The sequence below is a fragment of the Falco peregrinus genome, chromosome 7 (assembly GCF_023634155.1).
Source record: "Falco peregrinus isolate bFalPer1 chromosome 7, bFalPer1.pri, whole genome shotgun sequence".
In the NCBI taxonomy this organism is placed as follows: domain Eukaryota; kingdom Metazoa; phylum Chordata; class Aves; order Falconiformes; family Falconidae; genus Falco; species Falco peregrinus.
Genome location: NC_073727.1, coordinates 76,808,453 through 76,824,162, shown reverse-complemented (window position 1 = coordinate 76,824,162; position 15,710 = coordinate 76,808,453). Strand labels below are relative to the sequence as shown.

General features: G+C 37.2%; 1 long non-coding RNA gene across 1 annotated transcript in view; it reads left to right on the top strand.

The window, feature by feature from the left end:
• The window catches only part of LOC129784901 (uncharacterized), a 43,542-nt gene extending 34,226 nt beyond the window's left edge, over positions 1-9,316 (top strand). The window contains exons 2-3 of the long non-coding RNA XR_008748119.1: positions 3,100-3,204; positions 9,234-9,316. This is a non-coding gene — a long non-coding RNA (uncharacterized LOC129784901). The remainder of the gene's footprint in view (positions 1-3,099; positions 3,205-9,233) is intronic.
• Positions 9,317-15,710: the final 6,394 nt, after the last annotated feature.

Below are 15,710 nucleotides of genomic sequence, written 5' to 3'. Positions count from 1 at the left end.
AATGTAATGCAGAACCACACAGATATGTCCCAATAGGGTGTACACAAAGTAAATTAATTTTATTTAGTAATCACCTTTCAACGTTTTAACTAGACTCAGAGAGGACCTTAGTTTTTGCAGGGCTCATTTGTTGCACACCAAGTTTTCAGAAGTCCTAATAATGCATAATTGTAGAAGCCAAGGAACTCTTGAAGTAAATAAGTATTCAATGGAGAACTGTGTTGATTGTTAAAATATCATCTCCTTCAGTAGTTAGGGCATTGAAAGAGAGTGATGTTCTTGCTTTTCATTTATTCCTTAATTGTGACACAGAAATGTGTTTGTCTAGCAGATAAAAGAGTGAAACTAGCTCCTTTCAGCAAAACACCAGAGATTTGATTCTTCAGGATTTAGGCAGTTGTTTCCATGTACATTCCTAAAAATTTATGAAGAATTCATTGCTCCGGCTGATTAAACTTGTATGAATATAACACTTATTTGTTCCTCTGTTCTTTAAGTTACAGCCTAGAACAATAGCTAAAATTGAATCTGTTAGTAATTAAGATCAGTTATTAAACTTCACAGGATAAGGAGAAGATAACACGAACAGTTCAGCTTGGTACCTTCAGGCAGAGCAGACAGCTATTTCCTCCACCTTTGCGGCCAAAGCTGAGCTGGCATCTGGAAACATGTGAGCCAGCACAAATTTAAGTAGCTAGAGACCTCACGTGCAAGGCTGGGTCAGACTTTTGTGTACAGCAATATTGACTAGTTTTGGTGTCTGAAGAGATTCTTGGTGCCTAAAACCCTATTATGATTCCAGTCCTTAGGGGTTTAGCTAGAAAACTTGTATAATAATAATGCAGAATGAATTCACAGAAGTCTTGTGAGGTTTAATTAGCAATAACTTGCAGAATTCTTTGAAGATGTAAAATGCTGTATCATTATTAATAACATGATAGTAATTATTTAAAGGCAAAATACTATTACTCTTTTTATTTTGAAGACTTAATTAATTCTAGAACTGTTTATTGCAACAGCTAATTAATAAATTTACAGTCTCTAAGACAAGGTAGGTGGGACGTTGATTTTTTGAATTTAATCTTCTGAAGAAAAAATTATGGAGAATTAAAGAAAACCTTTAAGTTAAAGCTTTTCCTAAAAATCATAAAAATAAAGAAAAATTAAATTATGAAATCTGAATATATTTTAAACAATAAAGAAATCTATAGGATCATCAAGAAATACTCCCAGAAACAACAACAAACAAAACCCCCAGAGAAAACAAGCAAATAAAAAACAATAAAGGAAAACTTACTTCCCAAAGGAAGGTGCTGAAAAAGATATACTATATGGTTTCCTAAGCCTTTTGGATATGTTGTTGCTGTTGGTGTACACAACTAAATTTGACAGCAAGCTCAATACTTCCATACACAGAACAACCACAGTAATAGTTTGACAGTGCTGCTCCCCGACCTCCACGACTTGGGCTATGAGCTGACCCCCACAGCCAAACCCTCCAAACTGGAGCAATGCACTCAGGGCCCTGACACACAATTCCATACCTGGTTTGCTCACATATAATCAATTTTCTATACAGCAGCTTCCAAAGTGCAAAAACTTAGGTCTGTGGTTGAAAGGAAATTGCAACACAGTCCCACATGCAACTGATCTGGACAGTTGTATGACATCTAGGGGAGTGTGGCAGGATACCCCAGAGAGTAACTGCAGATATTCCATACAAATCACTGAAATGGGAGTTGATAGGAAGCAAAATACAAATCTTCAAAATATGAACACTGAAACTAAGACAGCAAGAAAGTTCCATGAAGTAAGCACTAACATATTTAATCAGAACTTTTAACAACCAGTTGCTGGGAGTTACATTCTAGTTTAAGCTCTCACTTGCCCTCTACAATCTACGTGGATGCTTCTAAATTAGCATTTTAGATCAAGTCCTAGCGTGCTTTTGAAAAAGAACAACTTCCAGTCATCCCTACTTCCTTACACCTCCAGCTCCACACATCCTAGAGTGCTTTTAGAATGAACCACTTTTCTTTCACATAAAAATAAACTGGATGAAACTCGCCATGAGTGTAGCTTGTGAACTCTGACTACTGATGAGTATTCAGTGCACAGAACCAAGCTAGAACTGGTCCAAAGGAACTTCAGAAATTTGGATAATGTAGATTCTTGTCCTCAGCACCAACTGTTTCACTTTACAAATGCATTTAAATCATTTTGTGCTATGTGGTAATAGCCTATGTATAACTTCTAACACATTCTTCAGATGTTCTGTTTCTCAGTATCCATACAAAAAACCAAGAAAAATCTCCTTTACAAGGACACTGTTTTTATCATGTATTTGCAAGGTAATCAGTGATTTTAGGATGGATGTTTTCTTCAGAAAATATTTTCCTCCAAAACTCATGTGAATAAGTCATATTCTTTGAATTTGTTTAGATTTATTTTAAAGATGATTCTGCTTTGAACTTTCCAACTGTAACCTAAAAATACCATTAGCAGTACAGCTTCTTTCTGCATTTAAATATCCCTTCAGTACTGTATGAGGAACTTAGGAAAACCATTTTAACACATATGTTTGGTCTTCATTTGAATTTCTCGATCTATAAAATATAGGTCAAATTTAATTAAATCAATGGGGAATGAATATTACTTTGAGAAATAATAAGCATAAAGAAGTAAAAACAAATATCAAATCTGATATTTAGTTTTTGAAGAGTTATTTGATCATATAACACAGAATCTGTAACCCTCTCATCCACCATCAGCCTATGACTCCTCTCTCTGTTTGCTTGTTATGGTGGGATATCTTTTTCCTTAAGTATTTTTGCATCTGCCCAGTCAACACATTTCCTTTAATATGCTACATGCTTTCTAAACAAAGTTTTCAGCAGCGCGCATCATGAATATACCAATGAAGTTCTCCTCATACAAAGAAAAATCCACCTCCTCACAAATACTTTTCCTTAGCAAAATTACTCTGATTTTGAAAAAATGTCTTGGAAGACTTCTTCAGTCTATGCTCACAATAGAAACAAAACACCTTAAAAAAGCAGGAGAATCAAACCCAAATGTTTGTTTCTTCTTTTTTTCCAGAGCCATTTATGACTAAACTACTTAATGAAGAAATTCCTAATTATGTCAACTTGAGTGAAAATGAAGACACATCCATTGAGTAGATTTGCTCAATTGATCTCAGAGGTAATGTAATTATGGCTCTATATGGTGCTATTGCTGAATAGTGACACTTTGCTAATGCCATCACACTTCTTTCTTACCTACTTCACATCTACTGTGAAATAGTGTATCACAGCAGTGAGCGTCCAGGCCAGAGGAGCTCAGTGCCAGGTTATGAATGTCTGTGCCGAAGGACATAAACATTCTGTTAGGAGCTTGCTTGCTAATGCTGCATGTGAGTGCCTATGCCACTAGACTATTGGCTGTTTGAACTGATGGGATTCTTTGCTTTTGTCTCTATAGAAATGATAATGGAACAGGACCATTCTCTGGTACTATAGCCAAATAAGCTAACAATGCTGACATCACCAATCCAGTGGACATTTCCCAAAGCCACATTGACATGACTGAAATGTCAAAAAATTGCCACCACTTTCTTTTAAAATGTACCTGGGAAAGAAGCCCTTTCTTTGGTGTAGGAATTATATGCATATATATAAACACACACACACACCCCTAGAAGGTAAAATATTAGGTTTGAATTCTTCTTCATTTTGTGCTGTTAAAACATCTGTTTCCACAGAAAGTATTTTAACTGTGACATTTTAGGGTATTTAAAGCACAGGAACACGCCATCATCTTATGAAAGCAAGGTCTCTGTTCAGAAAGGAAGTCAGTAGTTTATGAAACAGTTACTATCCTGCTAAGACCCTTAGTTGAGACTACAGGATTCTTGTCCTTTCTCCTTAGGATCGCTTAACACAACAAATTCAAGCTACACTGTCTAGGAGCTAAGAATCTTGCCTCACATGTGGACATGAGCTGTCAAAATGAAAGGAAATATTTCTTTTACAGACTTGACTCAATAATTGCACTAATGACTTGAATGAGAAGGAATATTAAATTTCCAGGAAGGACAAAATGAGTACAAGCTCCAAGTACATGGGAGAGAGATAGAATTCAAATTGATTTTGACAAATCGGAAAAGAGGAAAAGGTACAAAGCTGCATGCAAGGCAGCTATTTAGGAATAATCAGCTCTTCATATTCTGGATTTGATATAGCTGACTAGTATGAATTCCACTAAAAAACCTCTAGAAAAAAAGTTCTATCCAGTAGCAAGGATGGAGAAAAGTTCCTCATCCAGTAGCAATGACCAAGCAGACAGCCCTTCATACTCTGTCTAGCCACAAAGAGTGAAGTATTGGTGTAGGGTAATGGTGAGTAAAGAAAGTAAACAATATAATTGTCTAACTCTCAAATATCTAAGCCATTTCACAGTCTTTAAATATCAAATGGAAAGATTTTTAATAGATTAATTGCTAATAGATTTGTTTCAAAATGTGTCCTACTGCCTTGGACTGCAGGGACTTTTTAGGTTTGCCTAAAGCAGCTTTAATCTTTATCTTTTTATTTATTTATTTAATCTTTTAATGTTTGTTGACTGGGTGACATTTGCCATATAAAATTGCTACAAGAAATCCTTATAATCTTATTCTTAAATTCTGATTGATACGTTAAAAAAATCCATTTTGAGTGAAGTAATATTCACGTTATCTCAGGCTCTAATTAAATGAGTGGCTAGACATCTTACTTACTGCTTGAATTATAAAAAAAAAATCTTCCAATAAAAATAAATAAATACATACAAAGTGATCCAACTCCACAATTAAAAAATTCTAATGCATTCCAGCTACCAGAAATTTGAGCTTTCTTTGTTTCATTGGGAGATTCTTGTTAAACATTTTAAATTACAGATGTATTAAGCTCAACATGCATTTCCCTAGGTTTTTTTAAGTTACAATAAGGTAATGATAGGTAGACAAGATGCTGTGTTCAAGGGGGAGAAGTCAGCCTGAAAAAGACCATTACTGTTACTATATATCTGTCATATAGGTCTCCATTATTTGCATGTGATTTAGTTTCTTCTAACATTCATGCTTTCTTACCTTCTTATTAAAATTTCTTTAGACTGAATATACAGTCAGTATACTGAAAGTTTAATTGGACTGATACTTGGTTTTCTTTTTTGCTTTGGATTCTTTAGAAATATTTACTATTAAATAGCTAACAAAGTTTTTTATATTGTCAGAAATATTCTCAGTGTCATCTTGTAAGGCTGAAGTCATTTGGTACTTTGCACAACAGTAAAAATTAGTTATTAAATTAAATAAAACAGTTCTGCCCATCTAGTTTTGCACATTCTCTGTGAAGGTCCAATTGACATTTTCCTTCTGTTTGATAAATCTAGACATCAAAAAGTAGAAACATTTCAGGTAAAATATGCAACATTCTACTCTCTGAATACATAACTTCCATGAAATTTGTGATTTAATTTAATTTGGCTTCTAAACCTTAAATAATAATTTAGAATTATATATACTGGATCATCTTTCCAAGGGACAATGAAATACTAACAGAGTTGCTTACAATGTATAGTAAGAACCTACCTGAAGCTTTTGAAATTAATTAAGTGTGTTTCTAGAAAGAAATGAGGTGCTTATTTAAGTTTTTTTGAAAGGCTAGTCATTGTTGTATCACAGTAAGTAGTTTAATCATTTAGTCCAGCATCTTAGAAGGTTAGCTGGGATTATCCAACCTTTAAACTAGACAGAGTAATAAGAATGAGTGAAGAAGCCCTTTACTTCATGATCACAGTCAGATTGTGGTGTTTGCTGTAGGGAAAAAAAAAATAGCTCTTCCATCTACTCTTGATAAACAGTTTGACCATGGCTCAATGCCAAGTGTCCACCAAAGCTCCTCTATCTGTCCTTTCCTCAGCTGGACAAGGGAAGAAAATTATGACAAAAAGTTCATGGGTAGAGATAGAGACAGGGAGAGATCACTCACCAATTACAGTCACAAGTGAGACAGACTAGACTTGGGGAAGTAAGTTTAATCTATTGCCAATCAAATCAGACTAGGGCAATGAGAAATAAAAACTAAAAACACCTTCCTTTTACCATTCCCTTCTTCCCAGGCATAACTTTACTCCTGATCTTTCCAATTCCTCCCCTATCAGCAGCACAGAAAGATGAGGAAGGAGTTTACGGTCAGTTTATCACATATTGTCCTTGCTACTCCTTCCCCCTCACATTCTTCCCCTGCTCCAGCATGGGGTCCCTCCCACAGGAGACAATCCTCTGTAATCCATCAGGGATCCTTCCCAGAGGCTGCAGTTCTTCACCCACTGCTCAAGCGTGGGTCCCTTCCATGAGGTGCAGTCCTTCAGGAGCAGGCTGCTCCAGCAAGGTCCCCCACGAGGTCATGAGTCCTGCCAGAAAACCTGCTCCAGCATGGGCTTCCCATGGGTCACAGCTTCCTTTAGGCATCTACCTGCTCCAGCATGGGTTACTCCATGGGCTGCAGGTGGAGATCTGCTCCACTATTAACCTCCATGGGCTGCAGGGGGACAGCCTGCCCCACCATGGTCTTCACCAGAGATTGCAGGGAAATCCTTGCTCTGGTGCCTGGAGTACCTCCTCCCTTGACCTTGGGTGTCTGCAGAGCTGTTGCACTCATATATTCTCACTCCCCTCCTCTGACCGCTGCTGCTCTGCAGTTGTTCCCACCCCACACACCCCCTTTAAATATGTTATCTTGGAGGTGCTGCCGCTATCATTGATGGGGTCAGTCTTGGTCAGCAGTGGGTCCATTTTGGAGCTGGCTGGCATTGGCTCTACCAGACATGGGGGAAAGTTCTAGCAGCTTCTCACAGAAGCCACCTCTTTAACCCCCCTGCTACCAAATCCTTGTCATGCAAACACTAGCTAGCAAAATACAACCACAAGATACAAAAGCTATTTGTTTCCAAAAGCTTCTTTCTGTGATCTATTGAGTATCTATCTAATGCTAACAGGACTTCATTATTCCATTTCTCTACACTGCCATATGAATATGTTGAGGGTGATCAGCATAATAATAGACATTTTAGAAGAAAGTAACAAAGTACAAATGAGAGAAGAGACTTAATCACATGAAAAGAAAGAGCACTGTAAATTATTTTCCTGCAAATTTTGATGGAGTAATAGTCATAGTTATCAACGAAATAATGTATTGAAATTGTTATAGCTATATTTTTCAACTAATGAAATAACAAAATTATATCAGTCCCTTTGTAACATCTATTTAAGTGAATTAAATGAAAGAATAATTTTTCAATGAATTTTTTAAATCATTCTAAAACTTTAAAAATATTGAACATATTTGTATTCATGTAAGTAATCTCATTATGTTTTCCCCTTGTGCAACTGTTTACGTGAATTGCCCTGTTGGCACATGTCAGTTTTGCAGGAGTAAGATCCCAGTTAAGGACTTGATGTTTTATTCCAGTTGTATCTGTTAGAATTTCTAAGAGAAATAGAATCATCCTCCAAGTCTTGTGTTCAGGTTGTTACAATGGAAACTCTGCTCTAAAACCTTAGTGAAAACATAAGTACATAAACCAAGCTGTTCTCAGGCAACACTTGGTCAGCTTTCTATGTAATTACTCAGTCCATGAAGATTTTTAACTGGGGATTTCAACATAATATCTTTATCAATGACATAGAATTTGTAGTTAAGATAATTCAGCACATCATCATGTGATGTTCGTCATAACTTAATCAGACCAACAATTAGAGGAAGGTACAAAAAAATCAGTGACAAATGTGGCCAGACTGGGAACGTATTACAAGAAAACTGCATTCACTCACCAAAGTTCTATACTTACACACTATATTCGTGTTACTAAGTTAGCCACCTACAGGTTTGTTTTGATATGAATTTTATCTGATGGCAAAAGAAGCTTAAAAACTATGTGTTTTCCTTGTTGTATTCTTCAAAACGTGTTCTCATACTGCATATTATTTATATAGATATAATTGATTTATAATAATGCAATATAAACCAGCAGCCTCAGTAAAATCAAAGTGAAATCTACAACAAAAGCTTTCATTACAACACATCTTCCAAGCCGGTAGGGTGATCCACAGTGGTGAAGCGTGAGATTAAATTACTGGGGAAGTGTATCTCCTAGGATAGCTTTGTCCCTGAAGAAAGTATGCTTAGAACAGAGTTTCTACTTAACAAGAAAAAAAGAAGAAGGGGAAAAAAAAAAAAAAAAAAAAGTATGTGGACAGCTGGGTTTTTAAGTTATCATTTCACTGATCTGGATTAAAGTCATAATCCCATATGAGTCTCTAGTAAATTACACAGGTTCAACTGAAGAAGCATTGAACTGCAAGAGGAACATATGAATAAATGGCTGAAAAGGGAGCAGGGCAGATGCTTGAATAGTTTCTGCTGCAAACAGTGGTGAAAAATTGAACTATAGCCTGAATCAGCTGGTACACTAATCAAAGCATTATCAGAAAGCAAAGATGATCATAAAAGGGAAAAAAAAAAAAAAAAAAAAAAAGGAACAAAAAGAAGGTTCTTTTTTTTTTTTTCCTAGGTTATTTCCTCAGTGAAAAAAGAAGACTACAATTACTGAAAGGTTGAGTTGGGCTCTAGATTCACCCATTTATAATTCATTAGTATCAGAGCTAGAACACTGAAAAATGTACTTTGCATCTAAGCTTGTTTCTTTTGGCAAAAGAATATGAAAAGTCTAATTTTGGTGGCTTATTACACTCACTGTTCACTCTCTTTATTCAGATGTGAACTATATACAGTATGGACCAATAAAGAAACAGTTCTAAGAAGCTTAGGAGAATTTTGGTGATGTTTTTGAGTTTTGTTTATTATAAGAAAGCCACTTTTTTACTAATTCTGCTTCTGACCAAGTAAACATTGCCTTTCTCCTCAGGGGTAAAAATATAAATATTTTGTGGAGAAAAGACAGCCTCTCTATAATTCTGCATGCATGTTAAAAGTGTATCTCTGTTTAACTCAACAGCAACTTCCACATACAAGAAGCAATAGTTTTACTGTAAGGTTAGGACACCACGATCTTTTCATAATTGTTTTGGTTTATTTTAAGAAGAGCAGCTGTAGTACTTATTTGTCACTCATACTGCCTGTACTTCTCTTCTGTATTCTGTTAATGACTGTTGCTTTCCTGGGGTTCTACAGTTGCTTCTGTAAGTGCTGTACCACAGATTGCCTGTGGTCCAGTAAATTTGCTGTTTGAAGATTCCATCACAAGGAATGACCACAGCCCCTGACAATGATAATTTTATTGTGTATGAAGATGGCATTAACACATTTAAGATCTAACAGGTAAGGCATTGCTTTTCTTTTACAGACTCGGCAAAATAAAAGCATATTATTTTGCGTTAGCCTCTTCACTTAAGTGTTTACACTCCATCTTTACCATTTACATTACCATACTTACCAATAAATAAGCCTACACTTCTTCCTTTATTTTACTTTTTTCCTAGTATTTTCCAGGACCATTTATCTTCTATGACTCTCTCAACTTGGTTAGAAGATTCTCCCTCTTGACCAGGGTTTGCAAGAGTCCTATTTTGATTAATGCTTAAGCAAAATATTTCTGTGGTTGTACATACTAATTCATGCTAAAGCAATGTCTACAATAACCTAAAAAGTGTCTTGGGTAGGAATGCAAAAAAAATCCAGGAAAAGACAACCATACCTTTTGTTATGCAGAATATTTTTTTGATTTAAGAAGTGTATGTGTACACCTGTGTCCCTGTGTGTATTGGGGGGCTTGGAAGGGTTGAAAGTGTAATTATTGAGGGTTTGATTTGTTACTTATCCATGTTGGGTCACTACTTCCAGTCAAGCATACTGAGAAAAAAAATATATAGTCCAAAAATGGTTTTAATATTAAAATGTTATTTCACTACTTGCTTTTTGCATGACAAGAAGGGAATAGAACAATTTTTTTCATTTCAGATGAGAATATTTGAATGTAAATGCTGCCTAGAATATGGCGTATTCTTAATTAAATCTTAGACATTATTGAAAAAGAAAAAAACCACAAACCATAAACAACATGATTAAGCAGAACTAGTAATTCACAACTGCAAGAATGAAACTTTGAACTGTTTCTGAACTTCTGTTTGACACCCAGTGTTCTTTCTAGAACATCTGGAAATCCTGGGTGCAAGTAACCTCTTTTAGAGTCCTGTGTTGAGCAAGCTTTTGATTAAAAAGAAGTGTAAAGGAATATTTGCCACCATTTGTTTTATTGGATAATACAAAACCTTAGTTGCAAAGGAAGATTTTTTTGTTTGCTTCATTTCTATATGCAACAAGTTTTAAATTGAAGTAGAAAACGGGGAAACAACTGAAGAAAATTCTCACAATAAAATTATCTTGTGATATTACTGTGAGAAACACTGAAGTGAAGGGACTGTGAAGTGAAGTGAAGTGAACACTGAAATGAAGAACACTGAAGTGAAGTGAAGGCCATGGATGGAGTGAAAGAGAAGACACCCAAAATACAAGGAATTTCAGAGTACAAAATCCCAAGACTGTAAAGATCTGAATATTCAGTAACCCAGGTCTTTCTCCTATGCAAGTTTTTGTTCTTTTTCATCTCCAATCAGATAAAAATTTAAAAAATATTTAGTCTGTAAGCCTATCTAGAAGGTATGTTTTTAGCAAAATCTTTTCAGTTGTAGCATAACTTTAACAGATTTTTTGAAAGTAGTTATACTACGGGGTCACCAGCTTAGTTCTTGCATTCCCATCTATGTAGTTCCACACACGACTTCAATGAGATACTTCATTTGTGGGAAGTGAATCAGGTTGAATCTTTAAAGGTTTCTCATCTTCACTGGCAATAATGGACCACACCTATGAATACCTTGCATCAAGAATCAAGCTACAGGGCACCACTTCAACAGGTCTTATTATCAGAAAGTAGAATGAAAATGTTTGTGTACTTTTGCAGTCTGTTATAAAACAGCGCTTTTCATACCACTCATGTAATGAGAACATTTTCAATAATATTGAAAGCACTCCAACTTAATATCAAATAAGTTATTACTGCAAAGAATGTGCTACTGTAGCACTCAAAGAACAAACTGTATGTCACATTCTTCTTTAATACTTAACTAATGTGTATAAATTAGTGTCATTTCCAGTACAAGAAAAACAGAGTCTGATTTTCCATTAGATAAGCTGAGAGTATTGGTAAAGTCACTTGTATTATCTATGAAAGGCTAAAAATTATGCAGAATTTAAGGATTCATTAACATTCTTTAATGAGCTTTGGTAGATTAAAAAGTTAGGCTACAATAGTATTAATAGGACTACCGCAATGAAACCAGATGCTTGGATACTCCTGGTAAATCTTCCCCAGCACAATACCAGTTTCATGGTGCTCCACATACTATTTTTTTTGTGTTGATGTTTGAAGCAGGATAGAAGAGACCTAATTCTTGTTTACCATGACCATCGTTATAAGGAATTTGCCCACTGGCTCTAGCCCTTTAACTCATTTGACCCTACCCTTATTTTGAAAGCAAGTAGGACCCTCAGGATTTTGATTACTTTCAATTTCACACAAAAGCAGATTTCCAGACAGCCCTCATAGTTGGATTTTTTTTTCCCTATAAGGTACTATTCCTTAAGGACATAATGAAATCACAGAATGGTGGAGATCCAGTCTAATCCCCTGCTCAAAGCTGGATCAGATAGAGTAGGTTGTTCAGGACTGTGCCCAGCCAGATTTTGACTGACTGCAAGAATGGAGTCTCAGCAGCACCTCTGGGCAAGCTGTTCCTATGTTGAACAACACTCACAGTAAAAATGTCTTAAGTTTAAATGGAATTTCTTGTATTTCAGTTTCTCTCCATTGCTTCCTATTCTTTCCTTTAACACCACTGAGAAGAATCTGGCTCAGAACACCTTACTTCCCCTATCAGGTGTTTTATACATGTTGATAAAATTGTATAAATAATGCCTTCAAACTTTCTACAAGCTAAACAAGCACAAGTGCCTCAGTCTCTGTGTATGTCTGATGCTCCAGTCCCTCATAATCTTTATTTCTCCTTGCTGGGCTTGTCCCAGTGTGTCCATGTTTTTCTTGTACAGGGCCTCAACAGTGCTGAGTAGAGAGGAATTTATCACTCCCCTCAACCTGCTGGCTGTGGTCTTCCTTGCAGCCCAGGATGTTGTTATCTGCCTTTGCTGGTTGATGGCCAACTTGCTATCCACCAGGATACCAAGGTACTTCTCTACAGAACTTCTTTGAAGCTATTTGTCCCCCCTAACTGTGTACTAGTGTGCCGGCTTATTCTTCCCCAGGGGCAGAATTTGGCACTTGTTGAGATTACCACGAGATTCCTGATGGCCATTTCTGCAGTCTGTAGAGGTCCCTCTGAACAGCAACACAACCCTCTGGTGTATCAACCACTCCTCCTGATTATGTATCCTCTGCAAAAATTGCAGAGGGTGCACTCTGTCCCAAAGTCCAGGACATTCAAGAAGAGATTAAATAATAGTACACTGTTACAGACTGGCCTACCACTGGAGTTTGTGACACTGATCACAATCTTTTAAGTCCAGCAACTCAGTCAGTTTTCAGTCCACATAACTGTTCAGTTTCTAATTTGCATTTCATTTTGTCTGTGAGGATGCTATAGGAGGCAGTTGAAAAGCCTTGCTAAAGTCAAGATAAACAGCATGCACAGCTCTCCCCTCATTCAACAAACCAGCCACCTCATCACAGAAGACTATTAGGTTGGTTAAGTGTAATTTCCCCTTTATAAAAGCATGCTGACCACTCCAAATCACCTTCTTGTCCTTCATATGTTTGGAAATGGTTTCTAGGAGGATTTCCTCAGGGACTGTGGTGAGATTGAGTAGCCTGCAGTTTTCTGTATCCTCCTTCTCTTCTTGACAGGGGGATTGGCATTTACTTTCTTCCAGATGTCAGGAATTTTTCACAATTGCTGGTCTGTCAAAGGTAATTGAAAACGGCCTTGTAATGACATTGGCCATCTTCCTCAGTACTCATGGATACACCACACTGGGTTCCATGGACTTATGTCCAGTCAGTTTAAAAGTTTTCCAACTTGTTCCTTCTCCATCTGGGGTCAGTCTTCCTTGCTCCAAAATTTCCCACAAGTCTCAGAGATCTGGGATTTATCTGGGAATATCTTATCAGTAAAGACTGAGGTGAAGGCATTGAGTACCTCAGCCACTTCTGTGTTCTTTGTTACTCTGTTCCCCTATCTCCTTTAGCAACCATCCCACACTTTCCCTAGTCTTCCTTCCACACTTGTACAGAAGCCCTTCTTGCTGATCCTCATGTTCTTCACCATGTTCATCTCCAGGAGGTTTTGACTTTCCTAACTCTATACCCAGGTGCTTGGACAGTGTCTCTATATTCCTCCTTGGTCACCTGTTCCTGCTTCCACTTCTTGTGTGTCTCTTTTTTATGTCTGAGTTTTTACAGGAGCTCCTTGTTTACCTGTACAGGCCTTCCGTCATCTTTGCTTAATATCCTGCATGTCATAACAGACAGTTACTCTGCTTCTGTAGGGTAATCTCTGAAGATCAACCAGGTATCTTGCACCTCTCTTTTCTCCAGGATCGTATTTCATGGAATACTTTGAAGCAGAACTTGAACAGGCCAAATTCTACTATTCTGAAGTCCAGGGCTGTGATGTGCACCTGGCCATGTTCCATCCTTTCAGAATCCTGAACTCTTCCCTTTAATGATCACTGCAGCAAAGGCTGCCCTGGTCTTCACATCCCCAAAGAGGTCTTTCTTGTTTTTCTCAGGTCCAGCAGAGCACCTCCCCTTGTCATTTCTTCAATCACCCATGTTAGAAAGTTCACAACAATGCACTCCACAAACTTAATGGATTTCTCATGTCCTGCTATGTTGCCTTTCCAGTGGAGATCAGCGTGATTCAAGTCTCCTATGAGGACCTGAGCCTGCAAGTGTGATGCTTTTTCCAGTTCTCTGAAGAGGGCCTTATCTGCTACTTCTTCCTAATTGGGTGGTCTGTAGGAGACATCCAACACAACATTGTCTGTATTGGTCTGCCTTCTAATCCTGACCCATAAATTCTTGACTGGCTCATCACCCATCCTAAGACAGAGCTGCATGCAACCCTTCTGCTCACTCATAAAAATCCATACCTTATTCTTGCCACCCTAGTCTGTCCTTCGTAAACAGCCTGTATCTTTCCATTATAGCACTTCAGACATGAGCTGTGACCATGCCCCTGTAATCCCAATATAAGAGCCCTGCAACTTCATGCCTGCCTTTACTACCTGCACTTTATCCTGCAAGATGTATGCATTACTGTGTAGGCAATAGGCATCTGCTTGTGGTGATTTTCCAGACAAAGTAAGAAAGCATTTCTCCATCATACTGTTCTCTTGGCATTTCATTATTTTTATGTGTAGACTTTGGGTGGAGCCCATGAAATCCTTCTTTGGTGATCATAAGGTCTCTCTTGTCCACATCGACTTGCACCCTTTGTTTACCAACCTGGCCTACCACTTCCTCAATAGTGGACCATTATCTCCTTCCCCTGTCTTTCTTAGAATCATAAGATCATAGAATCATAGAAACATTTGGGTTGGAAGGGACCTTTAAAGAGCATCTAATCCAACCCCTCTGCAGTGAGCAGGGACATCTTCAACTAGATCAGCTTGCTCAGAGCCCTATCCAACCTGATTTCCATCTGGATGTTGAGCTGTTGACCACTACTCTCTGGATGTGACCATCCAGCCCATTCCTCATCCACCAAACAGTCCACCCATCAAATCCGTATCTCTCCAATTTAAAAAGAAGGATGTTGTTGGGAACTGTGTCAAAGGCCTTACAGAAATCCAAATAGATGACACCTGTAGCTCTTTCCTTGTTCACTGATGTAGTCTTTCTTTGTTTAAAGCTCTTCCCACCAGGTTGCCTAGCCTGTCAGCAAAAATGTTTATGCCTGACTTGGTCAGGTGTATTCTGTCTCTTCCTAAGAGTCTTTGATATTGAGAAAGGGTCCCGTGTCTGTAAAAGTCAAATGTCTCAGCTGATACAGAATCGCATAAAAGCCGAAGTTGCAAGTGACTTTCTGGAGGTCATCTGGTGCAATCCCCCCAGCGCTAGCAGCTTCACTCTATGTGTAACCCATAGTGGCATATTTGACACTCTGTACATGCTCTATTATTTTTAAATGCTAGTCTTAACCAGTGGTTTTGGCTTTTTAACATCTGACCCAAGAGATCTATTCTGCTATTTTGAAAAACACCAATATATGAGTTTCTTCTCAGTAAAACAGAACTTTCACTCTTTGTAGATATTGAATTAAAATTTTCCTATAATTTACTTTCCTATAGTTCTTTACTGATTTTTTTTTTCTTCTGTCAGCTGGAGATATGTACAATAGTTTTACATTACAAATAAATATTATGCCTGACAAGAATACAAATAATATTTCAGGTTTTATAAAAACTACTACCTCAGTAACTGTGAGAAGTCTTTCTTTTCTCTCTAGCTGAGCTTCTGGTTGAAAATATTTTACTTTCTGTATGTATTCTCTGAATGTTGTTTACTCAGGTAAAGATACAGTAATTTTTCTAAAAGAGATTTTGATAGGGCTTATGATCTGCTGCTTGTTGCTA